The 17,214-nt window shown below is 33.4% G+C and overlaps 2 pseudogenes across 2 annotated transcripts; both read right to left on the bottom strand.

Moving 5' to 3' along the window:
• Window positions 1-1,261: 1,261 nt before the first annotated feature.
• Window positions 1,262-7,356, bottom strand: LOC107611488 (CBS domain-containing protein CBSCBSPB3-like; annotated as a pseudogene). The gene is made up of 14 exons (XR_015895835.1): window positions 7,041-7,356; window positions 6,824-6,843; window positions 6,422-6,554; window positions 5,039-5,209; window positions 4,309-4,388; window positions 4,091-4,204; window positions 3,788-3,854; window positions 3,495-3,600; window positions 3,362-3,420; window positions 2,653-2,759; window positions 2,445-2,575; window positions 2,207-2,286; window positions 2,032-2,121; window positions 1,262-1,942 (listed from the first exon to the last, which is right to left on the bottom strand). The product of XR_015895835.1 is annotated as a CBS domain-containing protein CBSCBSPB3-like (transcript).
• LOC107611490 (chaperone protein dnaJ GFA2, mitochondrial-like) lies at window positions 6,422-16,474 on the bottom strand (annotated as a pseudogene). Its single transcript, XR_015896701.1, has 21 exons — window positions 16,095-16,474; window positions 15,974-16,028; window positions 15,808-15,849; window positions 15,605-15,686; window positions 15,324-15,372; window positions 15,105-15,211; window positions 14,082-14,274; window positions 13,142-13,449; window positions 11,927-12,000; window positions 11,764-11,802; window positions 11,389-11,478; window positions 11,191-11,241; window positions 10,993-11,080; window positions 10,810-10,874; window positions 10,637-10,711; window positions 10,320-10,392; window positions 9,601-9,692; window positions 9,300-9,372; window positions 7,589-7,640; window positions 6,824-7,055; window positions 6,422-6,554 (listed from the first exon to the last, which is right to left on the bottom strand). The product of XR_015896701.1 is annotated as a chaperone protein dnaJ GFA2, mitochondrial-like (transcript).
• Between the last annotated feature and the right edge of the window lie 740 nt (window positions 16,475-17,214).

Below are 17,214 nucleotides of genomic sequence, written 5' to 3'. Positions count from 1 at the left end.
AGTTAAGAAGGCACCTTTTTAAAAATCTGTTGATTCTCTTTATTTGAACGTTGTGTTTAAAACTTTGAAAATTTGTGTTTTCTAGGATTTATATTTTAAATATATTTATATATTTATTTTATCTGCAAACTTAATTCAAATATTTAGATAAGAAAATAGTATTTTTATTTTAGTAACATGTTATGATTTACACTTTTGCACAAATCGTATATATAAATAATTTATTAATTATACTTTCATGCTTGAAATAAAATGTATAACATGGAGCACAACATCATATGCCAATTGCTTTTCTAATGAGGTTAATAAAATACTAGGTTGTCGATAAATTTTCATTAGTCATATAATATAAAGTTTAGTGTAAAATTGACATGCTACTGTTACGGTTATATATGTTCTTATTTTTTCAGGTCTCTTTCCTTATAACTCAAAAATATTATAGACTTCAAACTATTCCATTTACATTTTACTTTGAATAAAGATAAACAAACATATTAAGTGTACATTTATTATATAATGACGATGATAATATTATACTAAACTTGAGAAATGTATGATTATAAAATATTATTTTCGATTTACCATGTGAAATTAAAATGTAAACCCGTGCATCGCACGAATTTAACACTAATTTTCAAAACACTGAGAGATATTTTTAATATCTATTTTGAGTTAATTTAATTTTTAATATTTTGAATAAATTTTAGTTTTTATCCTCACTTTTTAAATAGTGTTTTAAAATACTATTATTATTCTAAATAAACTTAAATTCTATTCCTATTGTTAAAATTCATCTTTATAACGATGGCAGCTAAACTATTCTTATTTAAAGTTTTTAACTCGAGTCTTATTGGTATTTTTAAAAAGAGAAATATTAAAAAATTATCAAAATTTATTATTTTTGACTTACTTGTCCATCAACATAATTATTTTAGTTTATTTTTTAGTTTAGTAATCCAACAACATATTTTATTCCATACTTTTAAATATTAATGGTTAACTGAGAGCCAAAAATAATAAATTCTAATAACCCTCTAACATTCTTCTTTTTAGAATTATGCGTCATAAAAATAAATAAAAAAATTAAGACCTCATTTGATATAGTTTTTTGGACAGAAGCACTTCATTTGATAAATAAAAAATATTTATTTATACTTAGTGTGTGCAAGCTACTTTTTTTTTAAGATCTACCATTGCATATTCTATAACTGGAGAAAAAAAAATGAACGAAAAACTCTGCCAACATTACATGGTAATACACCAAAGTGGATCACAAAACTTGGATGATAATTATAATCCTCAATGATGATAGTTCACATATTTCAGGAATTGCAAGTGTTGAATACCATGACATTTGAGTATTCATGCCACGGTTTTATCTTTTACATATTTTCACTTGCAAGCAGAAGTGGTAACAGGTAACTAACAATTACATTGGAGTCAGAAATAGAAAAGTGTTCCATGTAACGTATTACGTGTTAAATGTTGTGCCGTCTCACATCCCATCTACGAGAAATGAGTCGACACAATGTCTGACACTTAATATGTACACGTAACATATCTCTTAAAAATATATGCAAAACCAAACAACCCTCACAAGCATTGGCTAAAACAACTACAAAATATAGAGGAGAACTTTCACATCACCTTGCTGCAATGAATGAAGATTTAAGTGACAATAAAGCTAAGGAGTTTATCCAGTATGATTTTTACTGCCTGTTGTGTTTTCCAACTGGTGAAGAAATCACTGATTTGAGCGCTTCAAGTAAGCCACCACGCCAATGCTCGTTAGAACAACAGCACCTGCAAAAATACTCGAGCGAATGGACAACATGCCACCACCTGTTTTCCGTCTTGTAGCTGTGGTTGTGGTCATGGCTATTGCAGACTCTGGTGTCACGGGTTTAGCTGAATCTGTAAACTCCAAATCCAACTTCAAGGCCTGAAATATAAAGATGCTTAAATGCATACACCAAATAAGAATTAAACCATGGAAACCGAGACAATAGCTTGTAAAAGCAGAATCTTCACCTTCAGTCCTGCAGATCGAGCATAGCTGACAGCAGATACGAGATCACTATCGTTTGCAATAACAATTTTATCACCTTCATCATCATCATACTAGAAGGAAAGAAAAAAGGGGCAACATAATGAATACATGAGCTTACAATCAAAAGGAAGAGAACTGAACTAGAAGAAGACATACCAAAATTACGGGACGTGATCTGTCATTATTACTGACCCTTTCCATGATAGCAGATACAAGTTCATCTAGATTTTCTGCTCCTACAGAAAAGGGAGAGGTGATACAAAGTTTTTCCAAGAATAAAAGAATAGGTAGGAAAGAAAAATTACAACATTAACGTTTATCCACAAGAAGCTGAAGGCTAATTTTCGATAAGACAAATGATGTACAAGCAATGCTTTTCCAAGATGTCACTCACCACAGGTGACTCGATGCACTCGACCATTAGGATCCTCAAATTTAAAAATAAACGAATTTCCATGACCTACAGATTGGTATGTAGACTTCGCAGTATCTGCTCCATCTGAATTCATTATCCCGGAAGCTTCACTGCGACCAAACATAAATGCTTGTTAAATGGCCAAAACAAATTGTATACTGAAGTAAAATAGCTACAACCAAAGAACCTCTGAGTGTCATAATCATCTGGTGGCTCTAGCGCTAAAGCTGAGTCCCAAAATTTTTGCATAATTGAGTTTGCCACATCATTAACAGTTCCAGAGCTACTTTCAACCTACAAATTACATATAAATAGCTTAATAACAAGACACCACAATCTGCACGATAATAGCAAATTTAGATACAAAGGTGTATACAAAGCTTAATAAGCAATATTCACTGTATGTCAGGTAAGTACATAGCCAACAGTTGCAAAAAGAATTATCAAGAAAATATGCACGAAGAATAATGAAAAGCTAACTTGCAGCAATATTCTGATCATTCGGGGAAGGGTAACAGCTAACATTCAGCAATAGTCCAGATATAGATGGAAACAATCATATACATGAATATCATTGCATCTAGAAGGCACAAATACTTTATCAATACTTCAATTCCTTCAATCAAATTCAGTGACTACGGAAAACACAGTTGGATAATATATGCAGACAACTTTTATCATTTAATTAGGAACAAAAAAGAAAGACAAAATTTGAAGAATTTAAGACAAATTCCAGAATAATCCTTTCAGCGGGAAAAGTTACAAGATATGCCATCCAAGTAGAGGGTAGAAAAAAATTTCTTCAAAAGTTAAAAGCTAAGGAGTTAAAATTGATGCTTGATAACAGAGTAGTCCATTATTCAACATTTTACGAGTATTTAAAACCTAAAATTTACCAGAGAAATTGCAGCAGTTGTTATTTGCAAAACATCCAAACAAGCAGCAATGTTGCCGTCTGCAAAAAACATAATACTCAATGCCAGAAAAAGAGTAGAGAGATTATGTATGCATTTGAAAAAGCGAAGTTACCTTTGTCCACCACTGGAAGATGTAAGAACTTCCCATCATGCATCATATGGAGTGCATCAAGAATTGTTGTCTCTAATGATGCATGTTCAGGGTTTGAAGTCATTACCTAACAAAAAATAAGTGACGAAGGGAATAATGAAGAAAAGCAAAGCAGCTCCCCGAGCAATGTGTACCCATCAGCTTGAGGAAATAGTATCTTAGAATTAACCACTTTTATTATAGTTTTTTTTTTTTGTGACAGAACTTTCAGTATAGTTAGTTAGTTACTTTAAACCCAAAGAAAACAGAACAACCTTTTCTGCTGGAGTGGTCTCAGGAGCAAGATTTTGAGCCACAACACGCATAAGGATGTCCTTGGAACTGTATGTGATATTTACAGAACAATATATTGTTATGAAAAGATAAGAAATAGATCATCATGTAAAAAGCTAAATAACTAAATTCAAAGAAGTCAAAAATCCAGTTCTAATATATGGAAGGACAATAAAGCTACTACTATGCAAAAAATAAAATAAAATAAAATAAAATAAAGCTTATCAAAAATCCATTTCTTATATCGCATTCAAGGAGAACAAATCCTCAAAAAAGGATCTTACGTAAGTATCCCTTGAAGCTTGGTTTCATTTGCAATTACAGCTGAATTGACACGCAATTCCCGCATCTTTTTTGCAGCTACTTGGACAGGATCTGATGATGATACAATAGCAACCCTGGAAACACAATGCTACAGAATGTTGTAAGACTATTATATGTGAGCAAATAAACATTTCTTAGAAATCTGTAAAAGCACAAAGAACAATGATGCGGAGATTACTTTGAATTTTCACCAACTATAGTTGACAAGGAAGGCTTAAAACATGCGCTCCCTCAATGTTTCAATGAAAGCACTTGCAGCTGAAAAAATGATGATAATTGAAACAGAAAATTACCATTATTATAGAAAAAAGAGATAGAAGGAGAACATTCAACACTTTTAAAATCACTATAAGAAGCATAAAAATAAGATTAGGAAGTAGAACTAACAAAAAAAAAAATCAAATTTCAAAAACCATGATAAGTGATAACCAATGAAACAAATTTTGAGGCAGGAAAAAAAATATTTATATAAACATAATCAATGGTTAAAGTTGATGATTGAGTTGTAAATGTCGAAAATATATTTTACTTGGAAAAAAATAGTGGGGAATGAGGAAGTACATCTTGAGAGAGAGAACTTGCTAAACATAATAAAGAAAACAGCAAACAGTTCTAAATAATCAAATCATCTAACTAGTAAATCAGAAAGATAAATTCCATATTCAAAAAAAAAAAAAGATCAACAATACAACTACAAATTCAACGGTGGCAGTTCTCCTATAAACATTAAGTGAAGTGGAGAAGGGAAGGCTTGTAGCGTAAATTTTATACTACAAGTCCTCCATTTTCTTCCCCCTCCAACTCCAAACTCACCAAAAAAAAACCCAAGGGAATACATTGCAGCAAGCAAAATGAATCGAAGAATTCATATACAACTAGTAATAAAAGATGTATGTATAGTTACCAACCAGATCCATTACTACCCCTTTGCAACTCCACCCCCTCAACTGCAGCTGCAATGGCACTCCCTTGCTGAGCTGCCTTCTCCATCCTAGATATGGCATCGTATAGACATTTGGTGATATCCAGCATGGCAATGACTTCACCATTTTCCACAATAGGCAGGTGCCTGAATTTACCTATTCAGTTTGAGAAATCAATTTATATCTCCCTCAACAGATTGCTTTGCATATCATGACTCCAGCAAACAAGATGTGAGAAACTAATGAAATCCTTACTCATATATTGCATGATCATCAAAATCAAGGATACACAAATAGTAAGAAAACATACTGAGATCCACGATACGACTTACGAGGAGCAGGGAGGACTAGACCACATGACTTTAGGACAGAAAATTGATTAATTTAAGTGACAGCAAGAATTGCCAAATGGAAAAAATAGTTAATCAATTTTTCAATCCATGTCAGCAAATTTTATGAAATGTTATCAGTTTGAAGCCAATAAGCTATCATCCAATTCTATGGCTTAGATATGCCACTGCAATGGATCATCACGTCTTACCTATTTACTATTGCTCCTACTAGACACTTCAGACATGGCTCCTAAAAGATGTAACAAAGAAAACAACTATGCTCACATTTAAAAAGCATACCCTCTTACCAACCTAACATCTGAAATAACTTCTTTTGACCAAGCAACACTACACTAGCAAATGGAACCTGACTGACTTTGGAATATGTTAATAAGTAATAACAAAAACATTATATCTAATTGTCTACAGTCATTGTCAAAGCTAACATATGAAACCCTTTTCATGTGTACAATTATTGTCAAATAGCAACCAAAATATTGATGCAAATAATAGTGCAAAGGATAATAAATACTAGATACTAGATAGTCATTCTCATTCATATAGTCCATATCCTAGGGTGTATATTTTTTGTACTCCCATGTAAGAAATATCACACTTAATGAACAACCAAATTCCAAAACCATAAAGATTGATTACATCCTCAGTAAACATTAACAAAATTTATACTTAGTTCTTACTTCTGAGACAAAATCAAATGGCCATAAGAGTGGTGTACCTCAAAGTGTTCCATAAAAGGTAGAGACTTAATTGCAATTGATAATATACAATTACCATGATGAATCTAAAGGTCTATAAGAAACTAATTCATTCTAGGAACAGCAAAAAGCCAAAACCACCACAAAGATTATCCTAGTTTTGGAAACTTAAATATGGCTTTGAATGTCAGCAGCTAAGCCAGTAACAGAAATTGTGGTAGGCATCAGTAGCATTTTCTAATTTCTAGCAACTTCCTCTGGAACTTTAAACCATTGTCTAACGCCCAATACTAAGGATAAAGAAACTATAAGGGACTAACCTTGGACCATCTTCTGAAGAGCTTCGATGGCGAGTGTATCAGAAGTGACAAATATAGGAGTGCATGTCATAACGTTGGAGACCGGTGTTTGCTCTGGCAGCAGCCCCTCTGCAATAACTCTACTAGCCACATCCTATCCACAGCATAAACAAGCTTTGCAAATCACATACAAAAAATAATATAAGAAAAAAAACTTAACTCTGTCAATGTAATATATATGGAGAAAAGCTTTGGAGCAACTATTGAGTTGTCTCCTATGTCAAAGGTTCAAACTGTGGTGTGGTATCAACCACTAATGCAATTATCAGGTTAAGCTGTCACATTACACCCTTTGTTTCGTAAGATGCTTGTGTAGCGGGCTGCTTTAATATATATATAAGCTTTCACTCAACCACTCATTACCTCAAGCAAAGGATGAAATGCTGAGAATTTTTAGTTCCATGCGCCGCAGTTAAAAGATTGAGAGGATCCATTTCCGAATTTCCTCCCCTTCATTCTGTGCGACCCACTTTTGCAAGAGCCCATCAGAATCATGGATAGCTGATGGTGCAATGCCACAACACACATTCGAAGGCAATGTATCCAGTGATTCACAACCATGTGCATATAACTGTCATACTTGACGGAAGCTCTGGTAAAACCTTTAGATTAGGGCAGTAGTCTAGATTCAGACGTCTAAGCCCCGGGAGTTCATTGATATTTATTGGAACCTTTACAAAATTGTTACGTGATAAATCCAAATCCGTCAAAGACACTAGGTTGCCAAGGTTGAAAGACCACGACTCTTGAGATGTGACAAAACACCCCGCTAATCCCAGAGTATCCAATGAGGTCAGACTAGACAGAGAATGCAAAGACTGAACCACATTTGGGCAGAAAGAAAGACCCAAAATTTGAATCTTTCTTTCTGCCCAAATGTGGTTCAGTCTTTGCATTCTCTGTCTAGTCTGACCTCATTGGATACTCTGGGATTAGCGGGGTGTTTTGTCACATCTCAAGAGTCGTGGTCTTTCAACCTTGGCAACCTAGTGTCTTTGACGGATTTGGATTTATCACGTAACAATTTTGTAAAGGTTCCAATAAATATCAATGAACTCCCGGGGCTTAGACGTCTGAATCTAGACTACTGCCCTAATCTAAAGGTTTTACCAGAGCTTCCTGATTCTGAGGGTAAGTTTGATTGTGGGTTCCAGACCAAGTCTTCACCTTGAAGACCAATCTGCATTCACAAAGATATAAACCAAAGAATTTGTGATTATTTCTTCTGAATTTTTTTGTTAATAGCCATTTCATGATTTCTATAAATATCAAAGAAACAATCACATATCTACATTTCCTTTGGGTCATTTCTCTTCCCCAAAACAGGGTCCTTCCCACTATCAAATAGAATCTTGAAGCACAAGTCCAAGCTCAGATTTAGTAGCAGCTATATTTAATACTGAAACTAGCAAAGGAACAATATAAAAATGATTTTATGTATGCTTGTTTGTATTGAAAATCAACAAGTTTTCAAGTTGATCAAACAGACAACGTTTGTCATCTTAGGAATATAATTACGTATGAATTTGTCACACAATGGACTTTCTAGATTATGTGGCTTAGCGGGCCGTCATAAAATAAGCATTCCTTGCCTATTTTCTGCAGAAGAAAGAAGGGGAAGAAAAGGGGTGCACAAATGCAAACCTCAGATTGGCAGAAAAGGCAAGGGAAGGGAAACTATCCTTTATATGGGGAATGGTGAGTTTATAAAAAGAAAAAGTCTAGGGGGACAGCAACTTTGTTAAATTCTGGCCAGCATGTAACCAGCAAAGAAAAGTGAGCCATTGGATGAAATCTCACACCAATCTTACACCATTAAAACCATCATTGATGGCTATTTGATGGCTACAAATCACAAAAATTGCTGGCCCCCTAGCATTCCTCTTATAAAAATATTGAAGAAAACGGACTGTGGCAAGGATCATTCCCCTTTTATCTTTGTTCAGGCACCTTGTTCCCAGAAAATTGGAGATTGCCTATGGAAAAATAATTCTAAAGTCTAGCCATTTCCTATTTTAATCCAAAAAATGAAACTTCCTATAAAGGTTATGTAGATCTTTGATACTTAACTCTAAAAAATTTCACATTATTTCCTTATCAAAATTCAAGCACAGGGAAGCTGACCTTTTCCCATCCCTTTGTTTCTATTCCCTTATCTCTAAAACCTCCAAACATATACAAGGGCAACACACTTATGGTTGAGCATCAGGGACTCAAGTCTAGCATTCAGTGGAAAAATACAGATGAAATTTGAAGCACAACAGTTTATTATGCCCTTCTTCAAGAACACAAATGTTATTCTTTGCTGTAATAGCGTTGGGAGAAAATAATCTAATACAGAACCAATTGATCACTTTTGTAAAGGAAGCAAACCATATTTCACATATTAAAATCACAAAATATGTCAGTCAATGAATGCTCCCTGATAGTTACAAATTAAATTAATTCCTCTCACAAAATAATAATGATAATAATAAATAAATAAATAAATCCGTATTATGGAAATCTTAATTGATAGTTCCTAAAATGGATCACAATTAGGTGAAAATATATTCCCTGCAACCTGATAGGTGAACAAACCATTACACCTGATCCTAAAATATAACATGTCTATGGAGGAGAAAAACAAAATCATCCAAGAGAAAAAAAAAAAAAATCAATAGAAGAAAAGCATATTAGAAAGGGGCATCTTATTCAAAAATTTTGTAAACTGAAGAACCAACCAATTTGCTCCCCATTTACTTCAAACTTAAGCCACTACTTAAATACACGCATAAGTTAATTGATGCAAAACCTCAACCAGAAATCGGCACCGCATTTGTATTTTAAGGCGCATTACCTGAGTAATACTTAAAACAGCATTTTACATGAATATCGGATCCTTCTCGACGAAAGACAGGATCTTCTCGGACCTGCAAGTAGTAAAAGAGAGAAAAAAATATTGGCTTTATAAAGAGATATTAAAGCTTAAAGGAAAAGAACACTGTTCTTCAAGCCATTTAAGTTCTGAGTTGAGTTTTGGAAGGGAACGGAGGAAAAGGGAAGGCTTGTAAATTTTACACCGCAAGCCCTCCATTTCCCTTCCCTTCCCTCCAAACTCCCAACTCACAAAAAACCCCTTAAGAGAATAAGTCTTTTACCTTGAGAGTAACATAAAGATCACCAGGGTGATCCCCATCAGGATCTACACCACCACTTCTACATATTTTTAGGGTTTCATTGTTGTCCATCCCTGCAAATGTATAAATATGTAGAACCTTCACCTTTTCATATAAGAACTAAGGAAAATGAATCAACAAGAATGAAATGCATCATTGCATCGTGAATAGCATCTACTCACGACTGTCCATTTACCAGCATCTATGGCAAACTTGATTTTAATAGAAAGGCATGATAAAATCCACATTTATTCAGATTATTCCAAACTATGTTCTAAATTTTTAAACTTTGCTAAAAATTAATAGTTACTTTTCTGTGTATATGTTAATTTTAATATTATCTCATATAATGGCTTTGATCTCTTCACACAATTTAAGCTGAACAGCATGAAGTAATATGCAATGGAGTGATCTTTCATCCTTCCTATAAATATATATATTAACAATCATGCATTCGGATAAACTTCAAAAAATTATCTAGATAGAAATAGAATAAGAGGTAGAGTGACATACATTGATAGGTAATTGACTATAAATTATGAAGCTCAGTAGACAGTGGGACTATAATACAAGTGGCTAGAACAATTAAGAGGAGAATCCCAAGAATGAGAGAAGCTTTTTCATTTGACATTGTAACTTTGTATGCCAAAGGAACAGGATTTACTTAACTAAATCCAAAACTTCCAAACAATAATGCTTACCAGGTGCAATATCCAATTTGACAGACTTTGTTCCTTTAATTACTTTTGCACCTTTGCATGACTTGCAGAAATTCTGATGCCAATATGAAAACAAGATTTTAATAATTTTTCCAGAAAACAACTAATGCAGCATGTGGTAAACTTAGTGTGATTCATCACATGATTTATTAATAAAATTAAGGAGGAACTATAAGAAAATAAGATCAACTATAAGCAAGTTACATGAATCACAGCTAAGTACATCATATCTGAACCCTTAGATACTACAATGTACTAAAAGTAATAGAATTGATCTAAACACATTGTTTACATCATACCTTTACAATTTTGCCCATTCCCTTACATGTACCACATGTATTCTCCATCCTAAATATGCCAGCTTGTACATATGTCTGGACATGCATATCGAAACAATCGGTTTAACAGGAAATTATTTAAACTTATAACATGATTGAAGAAAGTTAAATTCAAATTTCAAAATGGTACATACCATTCCTATCCCTTTACAGCGTTTACAGGTTTCAGGTTTTGTACCAGGAGGAATACCACTCCCACCTGCAAATGTTGAGAGAATCTGTGACAAGTGCACTAGCTTTACAAACTATGGTGGTGAATAAAGTGGTTACAAGGGGAAAAAAATCCTGTATAAAAATTAGTGTGTTGATGCACATACCACAAGTTTGGCAACGCACATCTGTTTCATATGTAATAGTTTAGGTACATCCCATGACGGCTTCCATAAATGATAATTCCACAAAAGTCTGAATAAAAAGTAAAAAATAAAATAATAAAAAAAACACATTTGGACGCATTTCCTCAAGAAATTCCTTAGCATATAATAAAGACATCCAAATATGAAGAAAAACAGAACCTTGACATCCTCTCCACCAATATTCTGATGAAAAAAGTTCTTGACAAAATCCTGATCACAAGTCATCATTGAAGAAATCGCAAGAGAATTAAACGAAACCAAATTAGATATCAAACATGGGGTATATAAATAATTCAGAGATATTTATATTTCTTTAATGATTGGTTAAAATGAGGGGACAAACTAATAACGAATTACATGATCACGGAATATCTGCTCAAACGGATTAAATCCACTGCTATCTCCAAAACCAGTGCTTTGTTGGTTTACATAAGCATCATGACCAACCTACATAATGAGAGTTAAAGCATATAAATAAGAGACAATAACAATACTCTGAAAAGAAACATGTGAATTGTTTCCCCACCATCCCAACCATCTGTTTTGTCAAATATCTATACATCAATACATGAGCTTCTTGTGCACCACAGAACACCCCAGTATTTCTTTGTAATACTAATACTGTTATTACTCAACAAAAATCAATAATATATCCTACAGTTTTTCCCAATACGGTATATGATTCAAAAAAGTTCAAAGGAGCCAAAAGAGATATCTGGAAAGAGGTAATACCTCATCATACTGTTGACGCTTCTCTTCATCCTTCAAAACCTAACGAATTGCCAAAAGAAGGGAAGCAAAGGTCAGGAAATTAGTTCTCATTTCATTAGTCATGTGATCAAAAACTCTGTAGTCAGGATGGTAACAAGAAATTTAAAAAAAAAAAAAGGTAAACCTCATATGCCATTGAAACTTCTTTTCAGCTTCAGGATCATCTTTGTTTGTGTCCGGATGGAGCTTCTTTGCAAGCTGCAGAACATGAGGAGAATTCAAGACACAGCAGAAATAAAGGTAAAATGATGAAATTTTTCAAGACAAATAATTCATGCTTATCGAACATGCTTGAAGAATTGATGTAAAGAGAAAAGGAAAGGTGAAGGGAACCAAAACATCATTCACAAACTGACAATAGTATTGCCATAGAACATGAGCAGACATTAAAAGAGTACATGGCGGAGCACATTCTGACAAAGAAATCATAAATATAAATAGACTGTAAAATTTAGACATCAAAAAGTGAAAAGCATATATGCATATTATAAAATAGATAAGTGAGTGCATACTTAACAAAATGCATGAGCAACATGACAAACAAATTTCACTATTATTTTCAAGTGGTGCCCCTAGGGAGATGGCTCAAGTATCTACTTAGGGCCCATTAGATAACTCTCTTAGGATAAAAACACAAAAACACCAAGAAACATAAATCTGTTTGGAAAAGGAGACAAACATATAAATAAACAAAACGTCTCAGGTGTGGGACAAAATATTCCCAATTCTCTGTCCACCAAAAGACTAGGGACAGTAGGAACAAAAACAAAGACAACTTTTCTTCTATCTTGTCTCCTGTCTGTATATTTTAGGATTGGAGTTGTCATTAATTGAATAGAAGGGAAAGGGGAAGAATAGAGTTATATATCATTGGTTGTCCCAGCCTTTAAATGAGTAGAATTCAATAGGGTATAGTTTTATTTTCCAACTTTTATATGTATTTTTATGTATCAATGAAGATTAAAGAGTAAAATTAAATAGCTAACAACATCCAGTCTCCTCTTGACCCCCCCCCCCCCCCCAAGACTTGGGGTTACCAAAATTACTGTTCCCAGTGGCTTGGGACCCTATTCCTAACCCTCTCAACACCTTCCTTTCCCTTGCATAAAATATCTCCCAAATGCATCTAGAGCCTATAGATAATGAACAGTTTCCTTAACACATGGAGAAGACATGAAATTGACAAACATAAACCAAAAAAAATGGCATGATCCCACTTGACCAGGATACGTGTCTGAAACTTTTAGCTCGGAAATAGGCTACATGTTTGTTTAAAAAACAAAATTCATATTCTGCTATCTAGATACATTTATATTCACATTGGTAAAGCAAAACCTACCCCATAATATGCTTTCTTTACTTCAGAAGCACTTGCATTCCTACTGACTTCACTCACCGTTTTAATTTCCCACCATGCAGATGACACCATCTTTGTTGAACGTCTGCGACCGATTTATTGTCCCCTTGCCAATGTTTCCGTCATCCTTGAGATTCGCATCAGATATAACATCCTTCAAACCATCAACCGGCGTAATCCCAATCAGTGCTCTAAGATGAAGAACCTTGGCGAAATTCCGGGCCAAATTCTTGCTTGGGGTCACCGCCGATGGATTCACCGATTCCATGTACAAAAAGTGTCACCAATATCTGAAACTCAAGATGAACAATTGTGAAATGTGTTCAGTTCAAAAGTGTACCAAAATATGCAATAGTATGATTCACAAGGAGTCAATGATAAATAATAATAAAGTTAACAAAGATGATGGTTATAATGGTAAACATGTTCATGTGAACACACTATTAAAAAGAAAAGCAAAATGCTTTAACACACAAATCGAGGACTTTAATAGAGTAGGGAATTTTTCTTCTTTTTGTTCTTCATACACAAAGTCCCTTATATATATGTATGCCTACCATAAAAGGTGTCAAAAAGTGGTTGCTAACAAGAACAAATAGGAAGCAAGAGTTGAAAAAGAATAACAATGGCAAGATCTAAAGATGCATTAAAGTTCAGACTTGTAGTTTATCCACGAAATTCTAGGCATCTTATAGTTATATTATAAGATGAATCAGCAACTAAAATTGAAATTGGCCACTTGAAATTATCAAAAAAAAAACAAAGAACACTGTTTCATACGATGAAAAAGCTAAACTTTAAGCAACAATTTAATCACATCCTCCATCCTAAAACAGTGAAGAAGAATGAAGGGAGCCAACAAATGAAAAAGAAGCAAAAAGGGGAAGGGAGAGCAGTGATGTTTGAAGAGTTAAATAATAACCTTTGTATCAAACCAACAAACACTTGCTGTGCGTGCTGTTTCAATGCCAGCAAAAGACTCCTTCTGCTTTGTTTCTAAGGTACTCTCTGTGTTTCTTCTATGATGGTTCCTCTCAAGCTTCGGAGAAACTTGCCCCTTGGAGAAGAAAAGAGAAGAGCGAGCAGTGGGGTTCTGAGGAAGGGAATTTTATAGTCTACAATACAAGAAGAGAGAGAGTGGAAAATGTGTTTTCCACGCGCCATATATGCGCTTGCTCAACATGTACCCTTTCCAAAAATAACTTAACATGAAATAGCATGGGAAAAAGAACTTTGCATGAAAATAGAAAATACGTATAACCCTAAAATTGAATATTTGAATTTATTTACCTTATAAAGATAAAAAACTAAAACTTTTGTTAAATCCTGAGATAAAACAAATGTTTTTTTCCCTCAAAAATAATCTTTAAAACAATTATTTAAGTTATATCAAAGCAAAAAATTTTACATATAACAAATAGCATGGCAATTGTGAACCAAAAAATACACTTTGATCTTTGGTACAAAAAATTTAATGTTTTTCATTGGCTCTCAAGTAGTATTTAATGTTGTTTAATTACTATGATCCTACCCCTTCCCACGGAAATAGGAAAAAAAATTGATTATTACTATGTGAGAAAGACTGCAAGTCTACGAACTAGCAATGATAACTGGCTCCTGTAAAACTTCAAGCCATTTAATACTTTGTGAAGCTACTTCTCATTGCACTAGAAAAAAAACTAAGTGTCCCTATGTTTGTGATTATTGATCTATGTACCTTATCATTTTTCTATCTAAAAAGGGTTTCAAGAACTTAAAATGAAAATATTACTGAAGTTGCATGGGAATTTAATATTTCATGCCATTTTTAGTTTTTGTTTTTTAAATTTTGCGAAAGAAAAAATAGTAAAAATAATAAATTAATATTTTTTATTTTCACATCTATTTTTTTTTAACAAAATTTAAAAATAAAAATACTGGAAATTAAATTGCAAACTATATATACCATGGTTCCTCAGGGGCTACATAAGGGTGACTGAAGAGCTTGGCAGCATTGTGTTTCTTGTTTGTAGGGATTGGCTCTCTAGCTGGGGTGTATGCATCACAAATAACCTAAAAAATATACAATTTTTATTTATTTTATCTTTCAACCACAAGGTTAATGAAAAGTTGACCCAATAATTGAAACCAGCATTATTTAGAAATGGAAAAAAAAGAGACTTACAAGAATATTTTCTCCCCTCCTGAATGGGTCCTTGAAGATAGCTTGTGGGCTCGCTTGTTCAACACAAAAAGCAAACCCCACTCATGAGTTTCTTGTGAAAATGAAATATCAACGGAAAGATAGGAGTGTAAATAGAAAAGTAAAGTATATATTTGTTTTTTAGTTTTTAGTCCTCCAAAATTCTGACTTGCATACACATGACAAGCAAACAAAGAAAGAAAATCTAAAATCTAAAGTTGAAATAAATTTAAATTTAAAAAAAGAAGGGTAATGGATCATACTATAGGATGACTTCACTATCTTCAGCAGGAGCTTGACGAGTGCTAGAACCATGATAGTTCCATTTTGGCAGTTTTGAAGGATCTGTGTTTTTATTGAAACAGAAAAAGAAATTAAGGTCAATTTTCAGAAATCAAAAGAATCACCATGAAAATTGATAGCTTTTCACACTTAAGCAACACAAAATTGAAACTAAAAAGATTACCCTTGCTTTGCTTCTGATGTCGAAGGCAGATCCACACCAATCCTGTTTTCCACCACATGAAAAGCATTAAAGAAGTAAAAGGGAAAGTCTCTGGTTTTTATGTGTAGGATGAATGATGTTTGATCCCATAAAATCAAGCAAGAAGAAGAAAATGAAAAAAGCGAACCATATGTATTCAGCAATGATCTTCTGGGTGCCGGTGTGGGATTCGGAGATGAGATCTGAGAGCAAAGACATGGTTGCTAAGAGTGTGAAAGAAGCAAGAGTGATGAAGAGAGTAAACTCACCGCTCAATGGATTCGGCTCGTGACCAAGAGCGGGCCCGACAGAGGCCCGGCTTGCTGCTCGAAGGCAGGCCCTTCAGCAACAGCTAAGGGCGAAATAGCCCGAGACGGTAAGGGGCGCTGAGAATGAGGTACGATCTCTGTCGATTATGAAAGAAAGGTAAAGAAAGGGAGTAGGAGGGACTCATTCTGTTAGGAAAGAAAGGTAAAGGTGTGATTTGCCGGAATGTATGTTTATGAAATGGAGAATGCTGAAATTAAATCCATCACATCACTTTACTACATAAGTCTCAACATCATACTTACTCCATTCTTTTTTCTTTTTCTGTTTATGAAAGCGTGATTTAAAGTGAGTTGGAGTTGTACGATTACTTCAAATTATGAATGCAACTTGATGCGTTAGTCAAAAAGAGGTATCTTCAAGTCTTCAACTATTACCTTCAAATATTATTTGTCGCTGGTTTTCTTCTTTCTTTTTTTTTGTTTGTGTTAATGGAAATAAAAAAACCAGCAACTTTATTATAAGATTCTTTATTATTTTTTTAATTAAAAATTAATATTTTATTTTTTTACATGCAAATTTAAATAATATATTTTTAAAATAAATCTGAGCTACTTGAGAAAGAGAGGATGAGGTGGTGAAAGGAGGAGAAAAAAAACCTAGCTATATCAAATGGTGAAAACTTAAGTGCAGTTGATATCTGAGAGTCGTTAGATTATTTGACTTATTTGAATAAATTTTCATCTAACGGCTATCAAATATCAACTTCACTTAAAGTCGACTTCATCTGAGTTTTCACCATATCAAATTATCAAATTATATATCATTTAATATTACCAACTAAAATACAAATTATATTTCATTCACAGACTCTACACGCCACTGTGGCCGTTGGAATCTACGCGCTTTTGGAGAAGCCTTGCCCTTCAGGTTCTTTTCAATTTTCATTGTTAAAAATAAATATTATTAATAGTATATTATCTTATATATGTATATATGAAATTACAACATAAATAAATTTATTTATTTAATAAATTTAAAACATATTGTTTATTTATTGAATATAAAATTAATTTTGTTTATTTAAAATTTTATAAATAAAAATAATAGTTTATTTTTCAT

This window comes from Arachis ipaensis, chromosome B8 (genome assembly GCF_059453495.1).
Source record: "Arachis ipaensis isolate K30076 ecotype BB chromosome B8, ASM5945349v1, whole genome shotgun sequence".
NCBI lineage: Eukaryota > Viridiplantae > Streptophyta > Magnoliopsida > Fabales > Fabaceae > Arachis > Arachis ipaensis.
This window is presented reverse-complemented; position numbering and strand designations above follow the sequence as displayed.